Source organism: Carettochelys insculpta, chromosome 2, assembly GCF_033958435.1.
Source record: "Carettochelys insculpta isolate YL-2023 chromosome 2, ASM3395843v1, whole genome shotgun sequence".
Classification (NCBI taxonomy): Eukaryota; Metazoa; Chordata; order Testudines; family Carettochelyidae; genus Carettochelys; species Carettochelys insculpta.
In genome coordinates, this window is record NC_134138.1 from 274016932 (window position 1) to 274024552 (window position 7621).

A 7621-nucleotide genomic window follows, 5' to 3' on the forward strand; every position below is an offset into this window, starting at 1 on the left:
CATAGCTGCAATTCCAGGTTGTCCACAAAGCTGTCTGGCTAGAGGGTTCTTAAAGCAGAATTCCAAACTAATATACTCCAGGTGCTCTGTACAAGTAAATGATTAGAGGAGGAGAGTACTGGAATCTGATATCTAAACTTCAGACACATTGACATTGTGGTTTTCTTTGTATCCTGTGAGAAGAGAATTGTATAAGTCACTATGTGGGAAAGGAGCCATATGAGTTTGCTTTAGATCCTTTCCCAGTGGAATACCTGCAAGTTGTATTTAGGCATGTTGTTAATTTCAACAGAGACCAGGTGCTCAGAAATGGGGTCAGAATCAAAAGCTTAACTTTAATACAGTAATGTGACTTCAAATCCACTGTAGACTAAAGCAAAGAACTGTTCTTTCTACTTCCATCTGTCATCCTATCACAACTGATATGGAAAGCTGCTTAGTGGCTGATTGAAGCTCTAACAAGCCCTTGAATGCAAAGTGAACATTTGCTTTCACATCACTTTTCCATCTGTGACCCAAAGGAGTAAAAATGCACCATTTCTTCTGTATTGAAATCTGAAGTGTTGCAGGAGAATTTTGAGTTTTTAAAGGCCAACAAAAAGACATTTCTGAAGTGAGGGCATCTGAAAAATGAGCCTTGATAGAGTTAGGAGCAGGGAAGAAGCTTTACATAAAATTGCACAGTGTGTGTTTGGTTTTTTTTTTTAACTCATTGGCCTTTACTCTGTTTCTAGATGCTTTTATTATATTGATAACTGGCAAGGATCATGCTCTGCAGCTTTTTAAACCTTACTTCGTACCTAGAAAAATGAGGAGAGGGTCTGAACCCTGGCTTACGCTAGATGCTTTATCTGAAGGCACTTGGAGCTCTCTCACCTTGGGATTGTGGAGTATATAAACACCATCTGCTGGAGGAAAAGAGAGCACCTTTCTTTTCCTGGTTGACTGAACCACTTTTAAATTTAACTCTTATGGAGATGGGAACCTTGGGTGTGTGATTCAACAGCGTACAAACTGCTGAATGTTAACCAGCAACTTCTAGTAAATTAATGTCCAAAAACACTCTTAAGACAGTTGACTTGAGGTTGATATTGGATCTGGCTCCTCTAGGTCCTGACAAATGTCAGGTTGTGAGAAATATTTGAGGTATGAATGAGTATAACATTCTCTTCCTTTAATATGCACACTTTCTAAAAGTAAAATGCCAAATAAAATTAACCCTTTTTCTACGAAGAGCAGAACATGATACCTCAAAACAATCTTCTTACTAAATTGGACTGAGTCAAATAGCCCAGAAGTAAGTGCATCTATGGAAAACTAATCTACCAGTGAACTTCATTGAGAGTGAATACCCAGCAAGCAAAGGATATACAATAGCAGTTGTCCATATACCAGCCTCATCTGTACCCTGAAAATCAAATATTCTCACCATGTTCTAGTCAAATAGTCTAGACACAATGTCTCTGTTCAACATCATAATTTCAGAAGCCAAGTTTTCTTCCACTGACTAGGTCTTTCTCTGTAGGCAGCAGAGACCACTGCTATCATCATCAGATGATCATGCTATAGTAGGGCGCACTTATGAAGGTAAGTGTTCAGTGTTGAGAGGAGCAATGAGAGCTGCTCCCCCCGCCCCGGGCAAATTCTAAGCTCTCAGAAGCTCAGAAAGATGGCACCAAATTACCATATGCAATTCAATTAAAGGTAAGTATCCCTTAAACAAGACTTTGACTGTGTCTACAGTAGGCAAAGTAAGTCGACTGCAGATATGCAATTCTAGCTACAGCAATAGGGCAATTCTAGCTACACTATCTGCACTCAGCTTATGTGGCTGTACCTACTGAACAAGGTCAACAGGAGAGTTTCTCCCTTGCTCCTTGCATCTCACACGGAGTACGGGGTCAACTGCTGGCTGACCTTCCAGGTTAGTGTAGACGTAGCCTTAGTATTGTATATCCAGTAAGAGGGAGGTTGTTACACTAGATATCAGTGCAGCCACGCTGGGTTTTTTCCTTATTTAAAATGGTGTGTCTGGGTAACGGTTGGCAGACGTATGAAGGGAGCATGGAACAATCCTAAGCTGACAGTGAAAACAAAGATACTAATTTACCAAGCATGTGTATTGAGTATACTGCTATATGGTTCTGAGGTACGGACTACCTACTCAAACCAGGAGAAAAAACTGAACAGCTTCCATCTCCGCTGCCTCCACAGAATTATGAATATCAACTGCCAAGATAAAGTTTCAAATGCAAATGTGCTGTCAAGATCTGGCATACCCAGCCTCATAGTGATCCTTACCAGCAGAAGACTACATTGGCTTGGTCATGTGAGAAGAATGGGTGATGAACATCTTCCCAAAGAAATCCTCTTCGGTGAGCTGTCATGGGGGTTGAGAGCAAGAGGAAAACCAAAGCTAAGACTTAAGGATACATGCAAAACGCCATGAAAAAATTCAACATTGATCCAAAAATCCTGGGAATCTACATCATCAAATTGAAATACCTGGCAACGATTGCTAAGAGAGGACACATCATCCTTCAATAGTATACATACAAGCCACGCAAAAGAACGTAGCAGGAAAAGCTCTCAGACTCAAGAATTCAGGAATAGACTGATATGCGGTTACTGCAGTTGACCGTGCAATCCAGTATTGGATGGATAAGCCATGAGAGAAGCTGCCGACTCAAACACTGCCCATAGATCCTCACTGCCACTGCTAACCACTGTCTCTCAAGACGAAAAGGGGCCATGTAGTTATGAAGAAATATGTGGTACCTGTTTTATAGGCTTTGTTACAGTTTGCTTTTAACAGTAAGCTGTATTTGGACTGTTTCTTCAAGGCAGCCCTTTGTTCTCCATTACTATAGAGCTTACTGCAGTGGGTTACTGGCCTGTGACTAAGACAATACAGTCAAGTGCATCGGTGGGGCACTGTAGGCGGATAGTTTGTTATATGGGACTCTCTGATGCAACATACTTACAAAGCAGGTTTTGGGGTTTTTTTTCAAAACCAGGTTGTTGGTTACATTTTACTAAAGTCTTGAAGCATTTGGAAACCTCATCTGGCTTAAGCTTTGCTAGTGGACAATTTAAATGTCACGCTGTATGTTAAGAAAGCAATCCCTTGCACTGTTACTGGTGGAAATGCGGTGATATTGACCCAGTGACATCTGACAGGGTTTTGAGACACATTGCATGGTGAATCTTTGGACTAGATTGGGGATATAAAAGGGATTACTAGCTATCATCCTCTTCCTGCCTTCTTGGAATTCATTTATTAGTTGTTCACATCTGTCATTTTCTGTTCAAGGCTTATAGGTGGGTAGGGACCATCTGTTTAAACAGGTCCTGAGCAGTGTTTCCTCTATTTTTTCCATCAATGGGCAGAATAAATTTTAAGTACACCAGGGCATGTGCAGATGTGCACCATCAATAGAAATATGCTGGCAGCTGTGAGCACTCTTCCAATCAGTGGGGCAGTACCTGGTTGGCTGCCCAGGAGCTCAGCTTACCAGAAATATTGGTCCTGAGTCCTACCTGCCACTTCCACATTGTGTGTGTGTGTGCGCGCACCCCTCTTCACTAACTGATTGGGACTGACCGTAGAGCTAGAGGATGAGTGGCGCATTTTCTTGCCTCCTCTTGGCAGCATCTTGCTTTGTTCTTCCTTCACCACTCAGACTACCAAAACAAGATATTCCACTGCACATGCTTCCCCTACATTCCTTAATAGGCCAGTAGGAGTTGCTGCGATACCATGGTAAGCACGGTAACAAAGGTAGCCGTGCTAGTCTGTATTCTAACAAACAAAACAGCAGTCTTTTGTTAGTCTTTAAAGTGCTACATAACTGCTGTTTTATTACGAGAAGCACATGTCTAGAACCAAATTGACAAGTGACTTCTGCCATTGTGTTGTTATCAAGGAACAGTAATCTGAACTCCATTAGCAATGGCAGCGGGGCATAAGGGATCATCTCTATCCCCATCATGCATAGTGTTAGTCCAGTTACAGCAGAGAGGAGTGAGTACATATCTACCACACAGTCACCTCTCCCACTGCAGCCAGCACTAGTTGGCAGGCTCCGCAGAGAGGCCTGGGATTAGCTAGCCCTAAAAGACTGGGCTAGAGGTCACTAGTAAGGGATAATTTAGAGAGACTTGCACTTACTGGGGCTTGTGCTATATCTCTTCTGTGTGATTCAAAGAGTTTGGGCTCCAGGTACCCTGGTATCCCTAGTACCACATTTGCAAAAACTCTTTTTTTCATCTTTCCAAATCTTCAATCAAATGGGAGCAGCAGCTTAAGTCAGACTGCAGCACAGGCTGGGAAGTAACAAGCCTTGACGCGTACTTGAATGCCATGTTTAGTCCTATGCAGCACATATTTAAATGCTATAATCGCAGCATTCATCCTCCAGCCCTTCAATAGTGAGACTTGAACAAACAGAATTGGCTTCCATTTTTGCTACATAATGAAAATACTTCACTGTTTCCATAGCACTTCTCGGTCATGAATCTTCAAGTGTCGGAGGGTGGGTGAGGATCACTATCCTAGTTTTAATAGGCAGCGGAAAACAGGCTCAGAGAGGGAACTGTCCAGTGTCAATATCAATTGAGCAGTGCTGGTAACAGAACACAACTGCTGCCTTCAAGGCAATGGCCCCATCCACTGGAGAAGATGTAGTCCTTTAACCCAGATGAGATCTGGATGGCCTCTTTCCCCCATCCCTAAACACATTGTCCACCTCTTAGGTGGCCATCTGCCCTCAGAATTGGTCATGGTTTCCTCTCCAACCATAGGTTCCTCAAGCACATCACAACTTGGGAGCAAGGGTTTAAGTTAATGGTGCTGAGCCCAATTAACATGTTCAAATATGGAGAGCTGAGGTCTCTTCCCACTTTAGGGCTCATCCTGTGTCCATCCTAGCTACAGGGAAATAGGTTTAGCAATCTCTGCATTTCTAGAGTTTGTTGAAAATGCGAGCAGACAAAGTGGAAGGATAATCTGGTTAAAGCGCTAGTGAAGGAGTCAGGCAATCAGGATTCCCTTGCAGCCTCACTGTAAATCTTCCCATCTTTTTCCTTCACTGTAAAGTGAGACTAATACTGCCCTATCCTGCATGTGGGGCGGAGTGTGAGGCCTGCTTCCTGCCAGGATATGAAGTGCACTGACGTCCTTGCCTGGCAGGTGCTGAGAAGGGGGGCAATCTTTTACATGTAAAAAATTGAGCAGCAGGCGAGGAATTGCTGAAATTTGTCGTCAGGCTTGATTGCTCCCTGAGAACTTCCCTTTCTGTACACAGCTAGAAAGTCCACTAGATGGCACTGTAACTTCAGGCTGTACTAGAGGCCCCAGGTATAGCGAAGAATGGGGAAAATACATCCTCTTAATTGCTGATAGCTGATGCCTTTGTACATTCAGCCTGCACCACTGCTCCAGGTGAAAGGTTAGCTGGCTGGTTAGATTTTGGGAGAGATGGAGGAGGAAAGATGGTCCAGAGGTTTAAACACAGCAGGGGGTGCTGGTAGAACTGGGTTTGGTTTCTGGTTCTATCTGTGATTTCAAGCAATTTCCTTTGCTTCAGTTGCCCATCTGTAGAACAATATATGACATGGCTACCTCCCAGATGTCCTAGTCTTTCTAGAGGAAGCGGGGGAAAGGACTTTGAGATCCTCAGCTGGATGATGCTGTAGAAGGGTCAAGCACCTCAGTGACTTATGCAGCCTGATTCAAACCCAGGGCCGACCTGCTGCTGCTACCTTATATTTCTGAAAATAGTTTCTGGCTCTTTCATAGCTGTAGGATGTGCTGAGAGGACACAGGTAGGTTTCACAATTAACTCCTCCCCTTTTAGTGGGTTATCTCCTTGCCGAGCCTGAATGCAGCTCTTGTCCTTTTAAGCCTGGCAGTGCCCTACTGAATCAATCACTGCAAGATCTCAACATGTGAAGCAGCTGAGTGGCAGGAGGGGTGCATAATTCATGTTAATAGCCATTGGATTTTTTTCAATCCCGAGTCCTTGGCTATGTAATGGGAAAGGCCACCCACTCCTACAGGCTGTTGGAGCTTGCAGGAATGTTCTGGAAGCTGTGGGCATGAGCTGTTTCTAAGCAGAGCCCCTTTGGTTCTATAGCTAACCCCATGCTGAGGCAGCAGTCGCACACAACATGCCAGCATCTGCATCACTAGCCATCTCTGCAGCTCCCTGGGGCTTGTTTCCACACAGTTGGAACTCACCGCAGATCACAGGATCTCGACTTAGCCTGCAGCTGCAAACACTAGCAGTTTAGTAGCACTTTAAAGACTAGCAAAATGGTTTATTAGGTGAGCTTTCATGGGACAGACCCACTTCTTCAGACCAGAAGTGGGTCTGTCCCACAAAAGCTCACCTAATAAACCACTTTGCTAGTCTTTAAAGTGCTACTAGACTGCTTTTTGTTTTGATAGTGTATAGACTAGCACGGCTTCCTCTTTGTTACTAGCAGTTTAGTTTCATTTGGCTCACATCAAACAGGAGTTCCTGACTTTGGGCTGGGTTTTTAATTCCTGTCCTTGCCCTAGATTTTGTGTATCTTTATAGACGACAAAAACCTAGTCCAAAGGGTTTGCCTACCTTGCTGATTGTTGCTTAGGCTTCAACACAACTAGCAAATACCCTACTCTCTCTCCTGTCCTTTCCTACCCCAGCCTGTATGGAAATCTCCAAAGCTTGAAGCTTTCAGATGAGAGGATTATCTATTGTCTCCACAGAGCTCACTGTGACACTGGCCGCACTTGTGAGAAGTGGAATCTGAAGCAGGCTGATCCCAGATCCATGGAGGACCCTATTTACTTGCTATGTAGTGCTTTTGTTTAATTCTGTGTGGCTTTAAAAAGAAAACACCTTAAAATTAATTTCCCCCAAGGACCAGGAAAAGCCGGGTGGCCGGGGGGGAGAGGAGACAATGTGCAAGATTAAAATTGCAGAGATTTCCATTTTGGACAGAAAAGAAAAATCATTTGTGAGTGTAGTTCCTGGCACCTGTGTCTCATGGGAGGTCCAAGCTGAGCTCTAGCCATATGCTGCAATGGTGAACACAGCACAGCTATACAAAAAACTAGCAGTCCTGCAGCACCTTAAGGACTAATGCATTTATCTGTTAGGTAAAGAGCTTTCCTGGGTAAGACCCACTTCCTCAGATTGGAGTAAATAATAAGAACTCAGGGAGTGGGGGGGGAGGGAAGGAAGAAGGGAAAAAGGAGGGGAGGAAGTTACCTGTTGTTAATCAGACCTGTGGAAGGAGTAAATTAAGTGGGTCGGGGGCCTTTCCTGCCAATATAAAAGATGGGGAAATTGCCTGTGATGCATAAGATAATCAAGATCTTTGTTAAGCTCCAGGTTAAATGCGTCAAATTTGCAAATGAATTCCTATTGAGATGTCTCCCTCTGTACTCTTGTGTAAAATCCCTTTGCAGAGTGGAAAAGCCTCTACTGAATGTCCAGGGAGGTGAAAGTGTTCCCCTACAGGTTTGTGTGCATTCCAGTTCCTGACGTTGACTTTGTCCATTCATCCTTTGGCGCGGAGACCGTCCAGTTTGTCCAATGTACATGGCAGAGGGGCACTGCAGGCACATGAT